The sequence below is a fragment of the Choloepus didactylus genome, chromosome 5 (genome assembly GCF_015220235.1).
Source record: "Choloepus didactylus isolate mChoDid1 chromosome 5, mChoDid1.pri, whole genome shotgun sequence".
Lineage (NCBI taxonomy): Eukaryota > Metazoa > Chordata > Mammalia > Pilosa > Megalonychidae > Choloepus > Choloepus didactylus.
The window spans coordinates 149,685,377-149,707,532 of record NC_051311.1 but is presented as its reverse complement, the minus strand read 5'-3'; the positions used below and the strand labels follow the sequence as shown (position 1 = coordinate 149,707,532).

The following is a 22,156-nucleotide window of genomic DNA, read 5'->3' as shown; positions in this document are numbered from 1 at the left end:
CTAAAGACTTGAATTGTACACTTTAAAATGGAGAATTTTATGGTATGTGAATTATCTCAACAAAGCTGTTATAAAAAAAAAGATCCCCTCCCCCCAAAATAAAGGATACAGACAATTCACAGAATAAGAAAATATAAATGACCAATAAATATAGAATAGTTCAAACATCTGTAACCAAATAAATATAAACTGAAAAAGAGAAATGAATTATTTGATCCGGGCTAAAGTAAAGGATAAGAAAAGGCAAGGAGAGCAAAAATAAAAAAAGCTACTGAAAACCACAAGTAACAAATCAAAATAGAGAATTATTTTAGTAGATATGTGTAGACACATGAAACAGCCAAGCCTTGGAGACTAACAGAGTAGTAGGAAGGTTACTGATAATCCAAGCATTAAGTGTCTAGGGCCATGTCTCAGAAACCCAAGTCCTCAGGGGATGGGGGTTCTGTCACAGACAAAATACCTTAGGCAGAAAGATGACGAAAGAGCGATTTCTCTCAGCCAAAAAAAAAAAAAAAAAAAAAAAAAAAGGAGGTGGAAGTTGTTAAGACAAAAAAGAGGGAACAGGAGAGATCTCCACCCCGCTGCCCCATATCTGCTGCCATCAGGTCAGCAGTATGTACCAGAGTGTGAAGCCAGCAGGTCTTTAAGGCAGGTGAGTCTCCAAACCCCTGAACTGCATGCCAGTGAGGCAGCAAAACCCAGAGGGAAAAAAACGCAATGTAGCTCCCAGAAAATGTGGGGATAACCATGGGCCAAGAGTGCTCACTTGATGAGAGTTCTTCAACCTAACAAGAGATTATTAAACACCCACTTCTCAGCGCTCCTGGGACAGAAAAATAGCAAGAAAGGCATAGAAGGACAACAAGCCATGGCCTGAAAGAGTCCAATGGCAAGGACATTAGGGAGGAGCTCCTTAGCATGAGGAATAAGAAATTAGTAAACACCCTACTACCCAGCACTCTTGGGAGAGGAAATATTTAGAATGACAGAGATAGACAACAGGATATGAACCTGAGAGTACAACATGGACTTAGATAATTTAGAAATTAAAAGAATCTACAGAAAATATGCAACTTGCACTTTCTGGATGAATTGGGTAGCGCTGAAATAAAAACACTCTCCAGATCTTAGGAGACCGAGCACTCATATTTGGTCAAAGTTAAATGGCCGATATCCTTAACTATAAAGAACTTTTAAAGACACAGGGGAAAATAATAATAATAATAATAAAAACCAAGGAGAAAAAGACTGAAAATCATCTGGAAAAATGAACAGAACAATTACAAATAACATGAACAGAACAATTATGAAAAAGAGATTTAAAAAGGCCGTTAAACACGGAATATGGAAATATCTAACCAATCTAAAATACATGCATTTATCCTGAAGATATAACTCCAACAATAAAATGTACACAGTTGTACACTGCAACAGTATTTATAATTGCAAAATACTGGAAATTACTTAAATATCCAAGCACAAGGGATTAGCTGAATAAACTACAGTACATACAATGGAGTACTATGTGGTTAAGAACTCAAGTTACTTCTTTCAATTGATGTGCATAATTTTTTGAAATGGTTACTAAGTTGTCAGGACATAAATGCTTGTTTTGACCTAACTACTTCATGAAACGGTTAGTTGTTTCTTTTGGGGAAAAATTATTGATATACTAAGGGTGCCACGAACTGAGAAAGTTTGGAAACTTGTGATAAAGACCTCTGATATTGGCCTGTTGAAGACTTGAAATTATGTGTGTGTAAAAACAGACAGATGATAGGAAGACTGACAGCTACAGTTATGAAGTAACTGTGGTCAAGAAAATTTACAATATGTTAATGAAGGCACTATCCATAAAGTAGTAAGTGCTGTGACAGATATTATGGCAGCACATAAGAGGTGAAAACCACAAGTAACCACAAGTAACAAATCAAAATAGAGAATTATTTTAGTAGAAATGTGTAGACTAACAGAGTAGTAATCTCAGTCTTGGAGGTTTTCTCTCCTTCTTACTTTCTTTTTTTTTTTTAAGGGAAAAATCTAATCAAGATAGAATTATTGGAGTGGCATCACCTAAGCTCAGTTTTGAATTACCAGTAGGGGTATACCAGACTGGGGCATGGAGAAGTGGCTAGAATCCCAAGAAGAGGAAATTTAGGGAGCATGAAACTACATTCCAGATGTTCAGTATTGCTGGAACTGAATATCAGGGAATAAGAAAGATGAGACTAGAGAGTCAGGCAGAGTAGACTGTGAAAGTTTTGTATATCAGATTAAGGAGTTTAAATCTTATTAAAGAGAAAGGGAGCCAGAAGAGGGTTTTTTAAACAGGGAATATCAGAATCATTTTGATCAAGTGTGGGGAAAAGATTAGAGGGGGCCAACCAGAGGCTAGAAAGCTGTTGCAGTAATCCAGAAAAATCTAGACAAGAGCACCATTTGCAATCACTCCATGTGGCAACCACTGTTCTCAAGGATTACTATGCTAGCTTCCCAACTGCAAAAAAAGGCAGAGACCCTGCGGTTTAGATGCCACACAACCACAGTCATTACGGAAACTGGAGATCTTTCCCTCACGTTCACACGTGCATCTGGGAGTAGAAGTCATTTCATAATCTTGCAATGGTGATTGTCCAAGATGACACTGTCAAACTCTGACATACAGTTTCAATAAGTAAATAGTACAATGAAATTGGATCCCAGACTTCAAAGAGATGATGTGGGTTGGGCATTATGTCTGTTGCACCTAATACAGGACCCTAGCTATGAAGGCCTGTAAGAATAGGATCACAATACTTTATAGAGCTTGCTTTTTTCGGCTTGTACAGACTATCTCCTGACTGAGGAATAACCCTTCATCTGCAGGTATAATTAAATCAAAGATGCAAATTCTCTTCTAAAATTTACTCACACATCTTTTAAAATCACAAAGCTTTAATTTCATTTTTTCTATACTGTAGCCAAATCCTCATTAATGCAATAATGCAGTGAGAAAGATATCTTAGAACAAAAGAAGAAAGAAACAATAACTGTTACTAATGGGGGTTAAAGAATGAGCTATTTTTTACTTAGACTTATCTGCTTCATTTTGTTAACCCAAGAAGTGAACACACTCTATTGATACAGCTTCACTGAAGAATAATTGGGGGGGGGGGGGATTAAAAATTTTATTCCTACAACCTTCAAATTAAGGTATTTTAAAAGTGTACTAAACAGGGGGAGAAACTAAGATGGTGGCTAGGTGAGACAGGGCAAAAAAACACCTCCGTGAAAAACACTAGATAAAAACCAGAAAGTGACCCAGAATACCGGTTACAGTGATGCACCAGCTGGACAAGGTCTGCTAGTTCCACAGGGGCCGTATACTTGGTGAAACCAGGAATCTGCATTCTGAAACGAGTAAGCTGGCTGGAAGACCCGCAGCCGCGTGGCGGTCTGGGGAAGCCAGGGTTTGGCGTTTGGAGACAGACTGGTTCTTTAAAAAAAAAAAAAAAAAAAAAGGAAAAAGGGAAAAACCCAGGAGCGGCTGCAGTTGCCGACAGTGGGAACCACTCACTAAAACACAGCAAGAGGGGGCTGGGCCAGCCTCTTGGTGTCTGGCCTGGAAGATAATCAGCTGCAGATACCCTCGGGGCCGGGGGAACAGAGGGGAGAGCTGGAAGCTGAAAGAAACCCCGCGGCTAGCAGCTGGCTCCCTGGAGGGCTGGATAAACTCCTGCCTGGGGCCATGCCCACAGCCCAGAGCCTCGCCAGTTGTCCCGGAGCTGGGAAGGAGGAATTGTGCGAGGAGGGGAGTGTGGAGATGCCCCGTTCAGCCATCTTTGCATCAGGCTGAGAGCACCCCAGCACGGCCCGGGGCTTCCCTTGAGGGACAGCGTGCACTGGTGACGTAGCATGGCATTCCCTCGGCAGAGGTCCTGGAAGATCACGGCTGGGCAGGAGGACCGACTCGGAGAACCCAGGGACACTATGCCAACTCTGGTGGTTTATGGGACAGCGAGGGAGAGGGTCTGGGGCTGAAATGAAATGAAGGCTTAGGCTCTTGCGGCAGTCTTGAATCTCCGGAAGCCTGGGGGATTTGAATATTAAAGCTGTCCTTCCACCCTGGCCACCCGTACATATGCCCCACATTCAGGGTAGACGGCTCCAGCAACACATCCAAACTGAGTTCTCCAACTGAACCTCACAAGAATTGTTTCCCCACATACCGCGGGGACAAGGTGGAGAACTGACTTGAGGGGTATAGGTGACTCACAGACACCATCTGCTGGGTAGTTAGAGAAAATGTACGCCACCGAACTGTGTTTCTGAAAAATTAGATAGGTATTTTTTTTTTACAACTTGAAAGAACCCTATCAAGCAAAGCAAATGCCAAGAGGCCAAAAACAACAGAAAATCTTAATGCATATGATAAAACCAGATGATACGGAGAATCCAGCTCCAAACACACAAATCAAGATATCAGAAGAGACACAGTACCTCGCACAATTAATCAAAGAACTACAATACAGGAACGAAAACATGGCAAAAGGATTTAAAGGACATCAAGAAGACCATGGCCCAGGATACAAGTGACATAAAGAAGACCCTAGAAGGGCATAAAGAAGACATTGCAAGAGTAAATAAAAAAACAGAGGATCTTATGGAAATAAAAGAAACTGTTGGCCAAATTAAAAAGACTCTGGATATTAACAATACAAGATTAGAGGAAGCTGAACAACGTCTCAGTGTCCTAGAAGTCCACAGAACAGAAAATGAAAGAACAAAAAAAGAATGGAGAAAAAAATAAAAAAAAATCGAAATGGATCTCAGGGAAACGATAGATAAAATAAAACGTCCAAACTTAAGACTCATTGGTGTCCCAGAAGGGGAAGAGAAGGGTAAAGGTATAGAAAGAGTATTCAAAGAAATTGTTGGGGAAAACTTCCCCAACCTTCTACACAATATAAATACACAAAGCATAAATGCCCAGCGAACTCCAAATAGAATAAATCCAAATAAACCCACTCTAAGACATATTCTGATCAGACTCTCAAATACTGAAAAGAAGGAGCAAGTTCTGAAAGCAGCAAGAGAAAAGCAATTCACCACATACAAAGGAAACAACATAAGAATAAGTTGTGACTACTCAGTGGCCACCATGGAGGCGAGAAGGAAGTAGCATGACTTATTTAAAATTCTGAGAGAGAAAAATTTCCAACCAAGAATACTTTATCCAGCAAAACTCTCCTTCAAATTTGAGGGACAGCTTAAATTTTTCACAGACAAAAAAATGCTGAGAGAGTTTGCCAGTAAAAGACCTGCCCTACTTCAGATACTAAAGGGAGCCCTACCAACAGAGAAACAAAGAAAGGAGAAAGAGATACAGAGAATTTTAACAGACATATATAGTACCTTACATCCCAAATCACCAGGACACTCATTTTTCTCTAGGGATCACGGATCTTTCTCCAGAAGGGATCATAAGTTGGGACATAAAACAAGCCTCAAAAAATTAAAAAAAAAAAAATTTTTGAATATACTCAAAGCACATTCTCCAACCACAATGGAATACAAATAGAAGTCAATAATTTTTGAACTGTAACTCCACTATTTACTTCCTATATGATATAAATTACACAAACTCTAATGACAAATCAGTGGTTTTGAACTCAATGTAAAATATGTAATTTTAGACAACTATATAAAGGTGGGGGAATGGAGGAGTATAGGAACATAGTTTATGTGTCCTATTGAAGTGAAGGTGGTATCAAAGAAAAACAAGATTGATATGGATTTAAGAGGTTAATTTTAAGCCCCACAGTAAACACAAAGAAATTATCAGAGAGTATAACCATAGAGATGAAAAGTAGAGTTTGGGTTAAGAGAAATGGGGGAAGAGGCAATGGGGAATTAAGAAATGAGTGTAGGGTTGCTGTTTGAGGAGAAGGGAAATTTCTAGCAATGGATGGTGGGAAAGAGCATTACAACATTCTAAAGATGATTAATCCCACTAATGGAATGCTAGGGAGGGGGTGGAATGGGAAGATTTAGGCTGTATATATGTTTCCACAACTGAAAAAAAAAAAAAAGACAGTCTAAATAGATGACAATTGAATGCCAAGGATGAACTTGGATGGGATTGGAGGATAGAGGACAGGTGGCTCAAAGGGACATAGTTGAGACATAAGGAAAAGGAAATATAGAATGTAAGCTTTGTATCATTGTTGAATCTCTTGTACTTCTTAGCTGCGCTTAATGGGATTGCATAAAAGAATGTTCTTGTTCATGGGAAGTGTATACGTGAATTATAGTATATGTTCAAGGATGTGTGCAGCTAACTCTCATATGTTCAGAAGACAGAGCAATAGATGATGGATGATAGACAGGGAGGGAGGGATGGCGGGAAAGAAATAGTGATGTGACAGCATGTTAAAGTTGGTGGATTGAGCTATCGGGGAAGGGGGGTCAGGGTATGATGGAATTCTGTGTATGGGGTTAGTATTGTTTTTGCAACTGTTCCTATAACTTTGAATTTATTTCAAAATTTAAAAAAAAGTGTACTAAAAAAGAAGTACACAGGCTTGGCAAGAGTGAAGAGAATTCTACTAGCACTGAATAGCAATCAGACCTTGATAAGAATTCTGCCACCTTTCAGACTTCACACTAAACCCAACGAGAAAATGATTTATGGTCTCAAATGGTAAAAACACAGATCCTGCACACTTCTACATCTTCTACCATTCTTCCCACCCCTTTGTTGCCCCATCTCCAGTAGTGAAATGAGGAACTAAAGAACAACATGAGTTCAGGAAAGGTCAGTATGAAGAGATTTATGGTTCTCTGCTCAGACAGAGCTTATTCAGTGGGTGGCGGGTGGCCAGTTATACGGGAACTCTTTACTATCTGCAAGATTATTCTGTAAACCTACAACTGCTCTAATAAAGAAAAAAGGGGGGAGGGGCTATTCAGGTAACAAGCTGTATTTTCAAACCCAGCAACACCAGTGCCGAGTCCCTAATGTTCTACTCTACCAGGACACCTATGAACAATGGACTGATCCACAGAGCTTCTCAGTCTTTTTTTCATCACGGCACACTATATAGTGGTAACGGCACACTATATAGTGGTAACACTATATTTGTAGGCACACTTAAGATAAAAAGAAGACAGCTGCAGCCTGAGGCCACCTGGCCAGGGTCGCTAGCAGCCCCAGGCCAAGAATGCTGAAATTAAATACCTTAACTTTTCTGAAGCTCCGCTCAATCAGAATCACTTCTTCCTCAGCCTTTTAGTATTAATTGCAATACCCAGGCTCCTAGAGATGGTTACTTTGAAACACAGGCTCTACTACCCACTAGGTGAATAGCCTCATGCAAATCACTTCATTTAGCTTTAGTAAAATACGGGAAAGCTATCTACCTTGAAGAAGTTTTGTAGAGATTAGAAATAATGTAAGTAAAGCTCTTAGCACAGTGCTTGGCAGGCAATCAATATATGAGAAATGTTATTACTAACAGAGCTGTTGAATTAAAGAAGGGAAATATGACCTCTGTACAGTGATAATGTTATTGAGGTAAGAAATTGTAGACTTGCCTCTCCTTAGTGTCTAAGAATTATAATATTTTACAAAACAATGAAAACCATAAATTGCCCACTTCTTCAAAATCATAATCTTTTTCCTCATCAACATTCATAGCTGCTTATTCTAGTATTTTAGAAGTGATTATCCTTCCCACACATCTACTCAGGAATACAGAGAATATTACACTGATATACATATACACAAGAAGAGATACTAGTATATTTATGCTCTGTAGAAGCTGAGCTTGGAAAACCAGTGCAGGATCACCACCAGATATTTGGAGACGGAAGAAGACATCAGCACTTTTTTCTTATTTGGCCCTCTCTTAAGTGAAAATAACCAGAGTGTAAAGACAAAAATCGCCCTCCACAAACAGCAGACAGAATTATTTCCTATAATTAGCCTTGCGAGAAAATACTGTAATGAAGAAATGCTTCAAAACAAATGATACATATAACTGCACACTCCGCAGATACACTAGAGAACAGCATCTGGATGTCTGAAAAGAACTGTATAAGTGGCTATCGATAAACCACACTAAGGTCATATTAGGATGTCAAAGAACTTCATGTATCCAGGGGAAGAAAAGGCCATACAAGCAAGTCGGCGATGCACCATGTTTTCCAAGCAGTGGTAACTCCCAATATTCTCTGTTTGATTAAGATAGGGTATTGTTATCAACTCCAAACATAAACTTAGTGCCTATCACTAGAAAATCTCTTCCTGATGACCTTAGACAAACATGCTCAAGTAGTAAGCATTCAACACTAGCACATAAGTTATTATAATGCCCTATCACAATCCCCCAATTATAATTTTAACCTTTCAGGGGAGAATAGAGTTTTGGAAAGAAAATGATTCTTCAACTGCTCTTTGAACAAAAAGTAAAGCAAAGTTTTTAAATGCAAGAAACTGAAACAAACAAACAAACAAAAACCCTAGTCTTAACAAAATAAATGACTCCTGGAAGGTGACTGTGAGATCACCTACACATTCAGTGAAGAAATGTATGAGTAGCTTCTAAATTCTAGGCACATCATACGAAGAGCTTCTTTGTTCTAGGAAATACAGTGGTGAGTAAGACATGGTTCCTGCCCTGAAGAAAGTCTAGGTGTAAAAATAATGTTTTAAGAGTCACAAGAGTTATTTTATGATAATGCTGAATAAATAGAGACAGAAAAAATATAAATACATTTAAAAATGTTAGTAAACATAAGCCAAAAGGAATGCTTTCTACTGTGAGAGCTTACCAGTGAAACTTGTTATCCAATTTTTGGAACATGATTAAAGTTGTCATGTACTTTCAGGAAAAGAATTCATTTATGACACATTTATTTAATTTAAAAAGCCTCAAATTGTTCTTATACATTAATGGAACTCTCTTCAAAGGACTGTTTGCTTTTAAATGTAACACAGACAGTAAGTTTTTAAAAGTGGGGGACAATAGAAGGAAGCTAAAAAATTCTACAGCCTTGGCTAAAGCACCATAGAAAAAGAAGCATTCCCTATAAAAGGTTCTTCCCCCACCACAAACACTAATTGTAAATTATGTGCTTTTCGTCTTGAACATAGGGCGTGGCACTGGAGCGCTCACACTTTCTACAATGACACTTGGATGTGCTCTCACAGGTCTGGACATTCAGGTTTCCCACTAAAGGCCAGTTAACTCTCTAATTTCCCCTAAACCTTGAAACAGCACTGCCACCTCGGTGCGCCTCCACCTCCGCCCACTTATACACATACAACCAGGCTAAAGAATACAAATCGCATCTTCCACATCTGGAAAAGCTTTAGGAAAGAATCACAGAAGAAACACCCCCTCACCTGAAAATATCTACATTCTCTCCTAACTGGTTTTGGAATCTAGACTACACGAACATGGGCTAAACCGCGCAGGAGCCCAGGGCCGGCTATTCAGTTCAATGGGGAGCGTCTAATGACTTCAGTCTGAAAAAGCCATTCCTTTAACTGGCAGAAAACCCTGGCGGAGATGCTTAAAAAGCAACTGCTCTCGTTCAAGCAAGGAGTGGAAAGAAAAAGAAGGGGAGAGGGGCGGAGAGAAGCGCAGGGACTGCGGCGGTGGGTCCCCACAGGTCGCGGGCACCGCCCGAGCGAGGACCTCGGCGCGGCGGCCAGGGCAGGGATGGCCCAGAGTTGCGGGGTGACCTTCTGGCGAGGCCAACTCGGAGGGGCTGCGGGGCACAGGGGATCCCACCGCACACTCCACTCTCGGGGGGCACACTCGCCTGCACAGTGGCGAACGCAGCGCCCGGGATTCCAACCCGGGTTCGTCCCGGAGCTCGTCCCCAGAATAGAACGCGGGATGTGCAATCTCGGTAGTCGAGCCCTGCGCCAGGGCCTCCGACCGCCGCCGCGCGGACACACCCCCGTCGCCGCACCAGCGGCCCCAGCCCCTGCCCGGCGGCCCGGGCGGGCATTGCTCACCTGCACCGGGAGCCGGTCCGCCGCCCCGGGCTCCGGAAGCCGCGGCTGCGCTGGTCTGGGCCGGAGTGAACTCGGCCCTTGTCCTCAGGAAGGCTCCGCGCCAGGAAGCAGCAGAAGGGGGAGTACCATAGGCGGCGGCAGAGCCTAGGCGGCGGCAGGAGGTGGAGAAGGACCCGGGGTTCTCCGCTCTCAGGAGATCCACCCTCCTCCTGGCCGCTCTGCAGCAGCCGCCACAGATCACTTCCGGGGCGCCGGGAGGCGGGGCGGGGCCAGCCGAAGGCGACTTCCTGTCCACGGAGAGGAGGGCTGACGAGAGCCAGGGATGGTGAACAATGGCCGGGAGGGCGCTGGCTGGTTGGTGTCCGCCCCCTGTGTCCCGAGAGAGCCGTCTGCGCTGCCTTTCGGGCGGTCCCACCCCCAACTCCCCGCGCCCAACGAAGTGAAGTCACCTCCCGCGGGCTCAGGCGTGGCAGCAGGCTTTGCGGAGGTTCCCGGATCTTTGCGTGGGCGCCGCGATGTCCTTGTCTCTCTCTTGGGGACCAGGAGGGGCTTCTTGGGGGAAGGAGGGGAGAGTGGGGGCCGCCATTTTGATTCCAGCGGGGACAGCTTCTTCTCTCCAGGAGTCTTAGTACAGAGGGCACTCACGTTTTGTGGCCGAGATTGTACAGCGTGGAGTCGGTGACGTGGCTCATCGCGGGCCGAGTCCTAGAAAGTGGATCAGTCGCCTGCCTTGGCTGGGGGGTATCAGTGGCTGTTCTGGGCCTTAGGCTGACTCTTGAGAACTCGGTTCCACGGGTGGTCCTCGAGCTCTTTCTGATGGGCTCTGCCCCCGGCGACACTGAAGGTCTGATGCGACCCGTGGGACTGTGGTTTGAAAACTGAAGTTAGAAATAGTTCCACTAAATTGATTGCTCTATTTAAATTCCTCCACAGGTTCAAAAAAGATCATAAATAGTTTGCTTAACACATTTGTTGGCAGCTACAGTCTTATCTCTTGACATTTATTTATCCTCTTATCTTATATTCCTCCACTCCCCAAACTGAGTACTATGTGCTGGACATGGCCCAGTCCTTGTTCTCAAGAAATGCCCTGTCTATTGGATACACAGACATGGAAGTACAGTATATATCAAGGTCTACGGAGAAAAGAATGGGTGACTTTAGCAACTCTGCGTTAGTGTTTTCAAGATAAATAGGAATTTTCCTGGAACAAAATTGGGGCAAATTCATACCTGAACAGAAAGAACATGCAGCATGTGCACAGGCAGAGGGACAAGAAATAATGTGTGTTGAGAGGTCCAAGTAGTATTTATGGGACTTAAGAATTCAAGCCTGAGTTGCTGAAAAAGAGACTGGAGAAGCAGATAGGAATCAAATCATGAATCACCTTTGATGCCATGAGGAGGCAATGAGGAACCCCTGAAGGTTTCAAGTAAGAGAATGACCCTGGATAGATTTAAGCTATTCTTCTATTAGTGGAGGACAGATTAGTTGGAAGGAGGAACAGATCAAGCAGAGAGCTTGTAGGCAAGGGACCATTGCAGAAATGTGAGTGGCAAGTCAGCATGCAAAGAAGGATTCCTAAAATTTTGGGAGGTCAAATCAACTGATTTCATAATGGATTGCTGGGGAGGGAGGGATGCTCTATGAGGTGTAATGGAAATGACAACTATGATCCCTTGTTTTGCTTTGTTTTGGGTAAAGGTGTATTTAACCAAACGAGATGAGTTGGGATGAGCGGAGGAAGAGTGCAGGAAATGAATTCCGTTTTGGATGTGGTAAGTTCAAAGTACCAATGGTGCTATCTAATGGCTGTTGCTCTAAGGCCTAGAGCTCTGGAAAGTCATTGAACTGAAGTTGGAAACACCAAAGGCTGGAACTACCATATCAAGGCAGGCGGTGCAGTCTCACTTCATTGAGCACAGTTTGAAAACTTCTCCTTTTCTCACTGTTTTTACCTGGGAAAATTGCTGAAATACTACATTAAAAAAAAAAAAAAAAAAAAAAATCCCCAAGTGTTGATGAATGTTCCCATCTAAAGACCAATTGTCAAATCCTTCATGGGCTTCTAAGGACCATAAAATCGACCTTATCAGAAACTGAAAATGACATTGGTGGCTATCATAGCATCATAAACTCATAAGATGAAGTAGCATTAATCCGTGTTGATATTTTAGAAATAAAATCATGTTTATTTAATCACTGACAATAAAAAAAACCTGGACTGGCCACAGGCTGAGGATTGAAGGTGGCAGGTTACTCAAATATCTGCTGAGTGGAGAACTAGAAGGAGGATGACTTTAAGAAGAATGAGCAATGGGAACCCAAAGACAACTTCAGATGCATTAGTCAGCCTATCTCAGCTGCTCTCATTTATTCACAGCTTTGCTAATGTAGCATAAAGCAGTCAGAAATAGCCTGGTTCAATTTGAGCAGAGGCTTCAGAAAGCCACAAATAGCAAGAAAACTGTAAATGATAGCTCTAGCAGCAAACCAAAAACTTAATTATTAGATTTTACTCTACGCTTCTGTGTAGCAGCATTTTTTTTTTTTTTTTTCACAAAGATGAGGAATTCTTTCACTTCCCTTTAGTTCTTAGGGCATTCAAATACATTTAATCTGAATTTTCCTAGCATAGAAAAACATTTGAGTGGATTAAATGGCCATGTAATGGATAATATACTGAACTGGAAAAGAGGACAATTAACTTGCAGACCCTTTTTTTGTTACCTGTTCAGTGTATGACCCTAGTGAAATCACTTCTCTCTGCTCTAGTTTCTCTGTCCCTAAAATAGAGGTAATTATAACTTTCCTCCAGTCTGCTTCTCAGAGATATAAGAAATAACCAATTAAGGCTTTAAAAGCTCTTTGAGCTACTTGGATGAAAGGGCATAATTGTAAGTATGTATTATTAATAATTAGCACATGCATATTATTCATAATTAGCCCTAGTATTTTGGAGAACACATGAGCATCCCTAAATTTGCTGCCTGAGCAACTCAGAGAAAATTAAGCATTCTCTTAAAATATGCTTACATTTCTTTTTAACTTGTGGATTTAATTTTTATTTATATCACTGTGTGTCTTCGCAAATATGGTATGCTACCAAAAGAGTAAAAGGAGAGAAGTTTTGGTAACTACAATTTTTATGTTTACTAGTATCTGTAGCAGTTGTTACAGAAAAAGAATGCAAAATACATGTGTTGAGCCCTGACCTGATCAAGATGGCAGTATGAGATGCTGGAGGACTGTGTTCTTCTACAGAGCTCCAAATCAAGAAAAAGGCTTCTTAGAAGCTGTAGGATCTTGTGGTACCCTGGCTGTCCCCTCCCCACCCCTCACTGGTCCGTGTCCTAATGTGGATCCCTGGTCCCAGTTCCAGAAGGAACAGAGTAACCCTCTTGCACATAACTGGGAGCCTGTATGAATGACCCAGTCTGTATGGTGGTGGCCTGAGGGACTCGCCATCCCAGAACTTGCCCTCATAAAGCTGTCCTACAGAATGCTGTGACAGAGCAGTCAAGTGGTTGCCTGGGCAAAGGATTGCTAGCTGCAGGACATACTTTGCGGTGCTGGAGGACTGTGAGGAAACCATTTCTAGGGAAGAAGAGATATTTGGAACCTTGTAATTGTGGGAATTCCCAGGGCCGCTGGCACTGATAGGATCAGGGCAGCCCTAAAATTTGGCCTGGAGCTATTCCCTAAACTCTTGGTATGAATAAGTCCTGAAGAAGAACATTTACCTAGGTCAATCTGCAAAGATGGGAAGGTGTTTTCTTTTTTGCCATTGTGGGTGGTTGTGATGGTGATTGTGGTTGGGTCCTGGCATTCAAGGAAAGCTCTGCCATAATGCTAGCTGGATACAAGTTTAAGGAACAGATGCCTCAGAGTATAAATTCCAATGATAACACATTAAAATATCAAAATATCCAGGTTTCCTATGGACATTTTTGGTTATGACTGATTTGCCTGCAGAATCTCCAAATCAGCCAAACCTAAATTTTTAAAATTAATGTACAGTTCTGATTTGTATAGCTGTGTCTTTATCAGCTTGAGAACAAGCACTTTGTTTTACTCATGTTTGTATTCTTCATGATGTCAAGCTTAAATATTCAGAAAATATTTGATGATAGATAAAAAGTATATTTTGATGATTGGTTGAGTAATTTAAAGAAAAAAATAAAACCTCATTTAATCACCATAGAATGGTACTGTGGTCTATTGAATTATCTATTTAACTATAAGCAGCAAGACCCATCGCAATTCTGTTGGCCACACCTTAACTAAAAATAATATCTTCAAAAGTTCCTATTTAAATATGAGTTCACACCCACAAGAATGCAGAGTAAGACCATTCTTTTGCTGGGGTACGTAATTCAATCTACGAGTATCTAGTGGCTCTTGTATTCTGATATTACGTATGTGTATATGTGTGTGTTTACATCTTCATTCAGAATACTGATTTATTAGTCTTTAATATACGTCATTGAAATGAATTATTCTATCATAAATGAGTTGATTTTTCCTGGAAAAGAATAGGGCTATGGATAGACCATAACAGAAGGACTATATTTAATCAAGAGGGATCTTGCAGGTAGAGTGGATAAGACCAAAGGGTACAGATCAGAGAAGCTAGAAGGAAGAATCAGATGCCATCAGTGGTGAAGTAGCTAACCCTTTGAGTCCAAAGTTAGCCAAGGAAAGGGAATTAAATTAGCATTTATGGAATATTTGCCATATTTCAGATAGTGTACCAGGTACCTTACAAAAAAAGAAATGGCTGACTAGTTCCCATAATTCTGGGCAGATTGAGTCTTCGGAGTCAGAGAACATAGTATTAATAAACAGGATACTTGAACAAATTCTATTATTCTCAGCCTTTTTTATATTTAAAATATATAGTTTATTATAATTAAATGGAAGGTAAAATATTGCATTTTAGTTATTACTTATAAACAAACCTACAACTTTTGAACCATAACCATCCCTTCCTTTTCATTCTTTTTACAATGGAAGGCCATCATTCCATCTGTATTCTGTATCTCAGCTTCTGTTGTCTACTTAAGTACCTTCCTCCATCAATTATTGCCTTTCTTTTAGGTCTGTGACCTCTCCTTAGAGGTTCTGTGCCATTTGCATCCTTATTTGTTTCAAGTGTCTCCCTCATACATATCCTCCCTCTAACCTATGTCCAATTTTCCCTTTCTTTCACTAATGAAAAAAAAAATCGAGAGAATTCTCCATTCTTGCTGTCTCCACTTCTCCACCTCCAGGTTACTCCTTAACCATTTATAATCAGGCTTTCCCTCCAACACTGCTGTAAAACTATTCTTGTTAAAAGTCACAGACATCATCCCTATTCCATGGCACCTCTTAGTTCTTAATGTTTCAGCAGTGTTTTAAGCTGTTGATCATTCCTTCTTTTTGAAAAAAATTTCTTCTCTTGGCTTCCATGACACCACCCTTCACTGTTTGTTTCTTTTTTTTCCTGTCTGACCACTCATCACTGCCCTTTAGACCTTCTGTCTTTGTGTAAACATTGCTGTCCCAAAGAATCCTAAGGCTGTCACTCTAACCTAGTCTACGCATTTTTTCTATGATCACATATGTGCCCATGGTTTTATTCTACTTTGTATAAGTTGATAACCTCTAGCCATGAGTTCACTCAAACCTGGAAGCCAGTATATTCAATTCTTAATATCTCTTGGCTGTTTTGAGGCACCCAGCTTAACGAGATATGTCCAAATGAACTGATACCATCAGCCAGCCATTTGCCTGAAGCCAGAAATTTAAATTTTTGCTTTGAAATTTCACTCTACATTTTCCTTAACATCTACTCCAATACAGGCTCTATTAAATCTTCCTCCTTAGTATACCTCAAAATCATCCATTTCTCTCCATTTCCACTGCCACTTCCCTAGCCCAAGCCATTATTATCACCTTGCTACTACTGCAGTATAGACTCGATGGGTTCAGTCTCTTCCTCTTCTGAATCCAGTCTTCACACAGCAACCATCATGCTCATGGAAGGCAAATGTGCCTGGAGTCCTTATAAAGAAGAGGAATTTTGGACCCAGAGATAGCCATGTGATTGAGGCAGAGAAACAGTTATATTGACAAAAGCCAAGGCACCCCATAGTTTGCTGGCTACCCACCAGAAGCCAGGAGAGAGGCATGGAATGGATTCTCCCCTTAAGAGGAAGCACAGTCCTGCCGAAACCTTGAGTTTGGACTTCAGGCTCCAGAATGGCGAGACCATACATTGCTGTTGTTTTAAGCCATCCAGTTTGGGGTACTTTGTTATGGCAGCCCCAGCAAACTAAGACAAGCCTTAAGTTACCTAGCCTTGTCCTGGTGTATAATAAGTAATCACATCGTCATGTAAGGATATTAAAGTTGTCATCTCTTTTTAATTAAAATTAATCTATTCCTTCATTTTGAAATTTGACTTTTGTCAGCAGACAGTAACTTTTATGCAATTTATCTTAGTATGTTTTACTTTTTCTTAACATTCTTACAACTTGCAGTTTTGTTTTCTAAATAAATGTATTAGGTTGATACTACTGCTATAACAAATTACCACAAATTTAGTGGCTTAAATCAAAAAGTGTATTATTTTACAGTTCTGTAAGTCGGATGTCTAAAAGGGGTCAGGAGGGCCATGTTCTTTCTGGAAGCTCTAGGGTAAAATACTTTTCTTTTTTTTTTTCCCCTTTCCCAGCTTCTAGAGGCTGATCACATTCCTCGGCTTATGGCCTTTTTCCATCTTCAAAATTAGCAATGGTGTCACTCTGATCTCTGCATCATGGTCACATCTTCTCCAACTCTCACCCTCCTGTTTCCCTCTTAAAAGGACTTTTGTGATTTCACTGGGCCCCCTAGATAATCCAGGATAACCTGCCTATCTCAAGATCGTTAACTTAATCACATCTGCTAAATATCCCTTTTGCCATGTAAAGTAATATGTTCCAGGGATTAGAATGTGGGCAATAAATAAAGATCAAATTGGTATACTTAGTTAAAAAAATCAAATAATATTGAAATTGTCTCCCCAGGAGCAAGTTCTTTTAGTCCTTTTATCTGTTTTTTTTTTTTCTTCTAGTATTTACCTGCATCTTTCCAAATAATGTGCCTATACTGTCATATTTTTGTTTTGTTTAATTTTAGACGTTATCTCTTGACATCCTGTTTTGATAGACAAAGATTTGACTGCTATTTACCACCTCCCAGCCTTCCTGTCTTCCCAATTTGGTAACTTCATTCTTTTTTAAATAAACCAATACTCAGTGTTTATATCATTGTAACAATTTGCGTATTATTTATTGCAGAACCAAATAGAGAAGTATGATTACATTTCCTCTTCTAAATACTTTTGTCTTTGGGCTATTTGCCTTGTTCTTTTCATTTATATCATTTGTTATCCAGATGTTCTTAATGTTTGTCAAATGTTTCTTCATATTCTCTATCAGGCCATCCTTCTCCTGGGGCCTTCAGGTATCCTGCTATCTGGCCTGGGTATTCTCTAGGTCTATGGCATAGATCCTGTGATTTCTTTTCATTGTTTTCTTGGATGACTTGTATATAAAAAGTGGGATAGGTAGGGAGTAGAAAAGATGACAATCATCTTTTCTGAAACTTCGATTTCTCACATGCTGGACTGACTATTGTCTATACACTCTCCAATGATGAGAAGGATTTAAAAATCTGACAACCAGTAGGCTCGTGAATCAGACTTGACTCTGGTAGAAAATGAGTCCTCCCCTGTGTTTCTGATAACCAAGTAATACTCAGAATAAGTAGTGGTTGTTTTAAATTAATTATCTATTTATTTCTTCAGTCACAACCCCCAAGTCTTTTATATAATGAATGAAAGAATTGTAAAAAGCATTTGTTTAGACTCCAGATCCAATTTCTTCTGAAGATTTGGTAGATCCCTTAGCAGTAGATGCTGAGAATTAGTGCATAATTATTAAAATTCTGCAATATGGAAAAATATTCCAGTAAATGTGAAACTTTAATTAGACCTTTCTAATGTCTAATTGGTATATTAAATGGTATCAGCCTCTTTCCTTCTTTCCACTGTAAAGAATTCACAGACCATAAGTCATTTATTCTGTAAATATCTATTGGGTTCCTTATGATCAACACACTGAGTCTCCTGAGAGTTCTTACCTTGCCACTTTCTCTTCTACCTGTTTTCTGTCCTCTTTTTCTCCATTCGCAAATCATCCATTAAACTTTCTCTACCTCCCATTCCATGTACTTTTCACTCCCCGTCTCTCACTCTCTTTTTTTCTTCTCAGCAGTCACTTGTTCAACAACACAGGTGTCTTTGTATTCCCTAGGTAGGCAAAATAAGGACTTTCCCAATTTTTTAATTTCTCTAAGAGGCTGTGCTAAATGTTTTATAGGCATTCAAGAAATTATTGGCTACTGAACATGTAAAACTATAAGCAGATGTCATTTCCCTGAAATCCTTGCTTCTGAGTCAGCTGTGTTTACATCACAAAATTTTCTACCTTTTTAACACTGGACACCTTGTTGATTTCAGGGTTATTCTGCAGCTTCCTTAATTTGCTGACAGAGATAAAGGAACCAAAGAAAGTGAATATATACTATGGTCTTTGGATTTGGCCTGAAGGTCTTTAACGATTTCAATAGTAATGGAATCAGTGCGAAGGAAAGGCCAAACACAAAGTAAAACAAAACAAACAAGTCCATTATTTTTCCATTGATGCTGTAACAAATTACCACCAACTTAATGGCTTAAAACAACATAAATTTATTACAGTTCTGTAGATCAGAAGTCTGATCTAAGATCAGGGCGCTTTCTTTTCTGGAGCGCTCTGTGGCCAAATGTGTCTCTTTGCCTTTTCAGGTTCTAGAGGCCACTGGCTTTCCTTGGCTCATGACCCCATCTTCAAAGCCAGCTATGTTGGGCCAAGTCTTCATGCTGCTATCTCTCTGGTTCCCTCTTGCAATTCACTCTTCCACTTTTAAGACTCTTGTGATTACATTGGGCTGTTGTGGATAATCTGGGATAGTTAAGTCAGATAATTATCAGGTTATAAGGATTCAGACATAGACATCTTTGGTTGGGGGCAGGGGCTGGGGATTATTCTGCCTACTACAACAAACATACAAACAAGATGATCCAGACAATCCCAAAAAAGGAAAAATTATGGGATTAAATAAAATCCATAATCCAGAAGAGTAGATGTTAACAAAGGAGCAGTGAAGACAGGATAGTCCATGATGTTGGGAATACTTAATGTATTCATAGAACTATGAGGCTGGAAAGAACTTGGATACGTCATGTAACTGTTGATAGAACAAAACACCAAATTAAAAATATCAAAAATTCAGAATAGAATAAAAATTACACCACTTATCTCTTAAAAGACTCAATAATGACACTAGGTAACTTTAGTCAAACCACTATGGAATAAGAAAGTATATTTCTCTTAAATTCATTACAAATACAAAATGATTATACTCCACAAATCTCATAATTTGATGAATTTTGGTTGTAAATTGCTAAGCAGTTTCATATGGCTTCTTGTCACTACTATATAATGTTCTCTTGGATTTTGGGGGTTTTTTTTAGTGCTACTTTGGTATTGTGTCTGGAATCTTCCAATTTATGTCTAAAAATATTAGAAAATACTAGTCACACCCTGTTCTAGTTTGCTAATGCTGCCAGAATGCAAAACACCAGAAATGGATCAGCTTTTATAAAGGGGGTTTATTTGGTTAAAATGTTACAGTCTTAAGGCCATAAAGTGTCCAAGGTAATGCCGCAACAATCAGTTACCTTCACTGGAGGATGGCCAATGGTGTCCAGAAAACCTCTGTTAGCTGGGAAGGCACGTGGCTGGTGTCTGCTCCAAAGTTCTGGTTTCAAAATGGCTTTCTCCCAGGACGTTCCTCTCTAGGCTGCAGTTCCTCAAAAATGTCACTCTTAGTTGCTCTTGGTTGTTTGTCCTCTCAGCTCCTCCAGAGCAAGAGTCTGCTTTCAACAGCCGTCTTCAAACTCTCTTATCCGTAGCTCCTCTCTCAGCTTCTGTGCATTCTTCCAAGTATCCCTCTTGGGGGGGACTTCAAAATGTCACTCATAGTGAAATAGTGACACATCCCAGAGTAATTTGTGCAGATAATAAAAAATATATTTACAGCCTCCCCCTCCCCAGCCCCGAGGATCTGGGGGAAGGTGTGGATGTGTTGGACATCCTCACCTGGACTGGTGTTGATGTCACAAACATTGGGACTGGCGGTTTGATGTGCTGAGCCCTCGATCATGGGAATTGCCCTTATGAAGCTCGTTACTGCAAAGGAGAGTCTAAACTTGCATGTAATTGTGCCTAAGAGTCTCCCCCTGAGTACCTCTTTGTTGCTCAGATGTGGCCCTCTCTCTCTCTAACTGAGCCACCTCAGCAGGTGAACTTGCTGCCCTCCCCCCTGCGTGGGACTCGACTCCCAGGGTTGTAAATCGCCCTGGCAATGCAGAATATGACTCCCGGGGATGAATGTGAACCCGGCATCGTGGGACTGAGAGTATCTTCTTGACCAAAAGGGGGATGCAAAATGAGACGAAATAGTTTCAGTGGCTGAGAGATTTCAAATGGAGTCGAGAGGTCACTCTGGTGGACATTCTTATGCACTATAGAGATAACACCTCTTAGGTTTTAATGTATTGGAATAGCTAGAAGTAAATACCTGAAACTACCAAACACCAACCCAGCAGTCTGGACTCCTGAAGACAATTATATAATAATGTAGATTACAAGGGGTGACAGTGTGATTGTGAAGACCTTGTGGATCACACCCCCTTTATCTAGTGTATGGATAAGTATAAAAATGGGGATAAAAACTAAAGACAAATGGGGTGGGATGGGGGGATGATTTGGGTGTTCTTCTTTCACTTTTATTTTTTATTCTTGTTCTGGTTCTTTCTGATGTAAGGAAAATGTTCAGAGATAGATTGTGGTGATGAACGCATAACTATGTTATCATACTGTGGACAGTGGATTGTATACCATGGATGACTGTATGGTGTGTGAATGTATTTCAATAAAACTGAATTTAATAAAAAAAAAAATGTCACTCATAGCTGCACTGAGTTCCTTCTGTTTGTCAGCTCATTTATATGGCTCCACTGATCAAGGCCCACCCTGAATGGGTGGGGCCACACCTCCATGGAAATATCTCATCAATTATCACCCACAGTTGGGTGGGGGGCATTTCCATGCAAACAACCTAATCCAAACATTCCAACTTAATCCCCACTAATATGTTTGCCCCACAAGATTGCATCAAAGAATATGGCTTTTTCTGGGGGGCATAATGCATTCAAACCAGCACACACCCTCTTGTGTGTGCACAAACATAGCTCCTGAGGTGTTATGTGTTTCCCACCACTCATCAGGTTCCCCAGCTTTACTTAGCAAGTCACCAGGGGGGAGTGGATATCTTCAACACAGAATAACAGTTGCATGTTTCCTTTTTGTTCTGGCTGTGAGCCCCAAACTAATCCTTGTCAAAGAGAGTGAGATTAGAATTCTCTGTTCCTTCTAAATTTGCCTGAGGTTTCTGAATATTAAACCCAAACAGGGTGGGTGTTTAATACACTAGACTTCTTTTAGTTGCTAGGCATTTATTAAATGAAATTGAAGTCAAAACCCTGTGTCTACATATTTTTGAAATGGCTATTTTTAAATATAATCCATAGCTATTTAAAAATTACAGTGCATAGCTCTTTTCTGTCTCTTCCACCTTTGACTCTTGGTGGTTAAATTTTCTTTTTTGAGCACAACAAAATTAAAGCTACAAATCCAAAAGAAAAAAAAATCAAGGAAGCAATACTTAATAATGGGAATTTAAATTTGTAGAAGATTTTTGAAGTGGTCTAGTCCAAAGTGAAAGATTTTTTTACCATGAACCCTGGAGGTAGGACATTCATTTTCCAGTGAAAAGATCTAGTGATGATCAATCAATCAATAAAAATTGAAGTTGAACCAAAAAACAAAATGGTATCAAATTTTAAGCATCCCCAAAACCTCGCTAAGTAGGTTACTAAGCTAGACTGTGACAAGTACAAAGGATTATCTAGGGAATGTGCATCGCTCAGCTCTAAGAAATGAAGGG

General features: G+C 40.4%; 1 protein-coding gene across 1 annotated transcript in view; it reads right to left on the bottom strand.

The window, feature by feature from the left end:
- The window catches only part of RALA (RAS like proto-oncogene A), a 73,088-nt gene extending 62,865 nt beyond the window's left edge, over positions 1 to 10,223 (bottom strand). The window contains exon 1 of the mRNA XM_037837124.1: positions 10,013 to 10,223. The gene's annotated coding sequence lies outside the window, so the exon portion shown is untranslated. The remainder of the gene's footprint in view (positions 1 to 10,012) is intronic.
- Between the last annotated feature and the right edge of the window lie 11,933 nt (positions 10,224 to 22,156).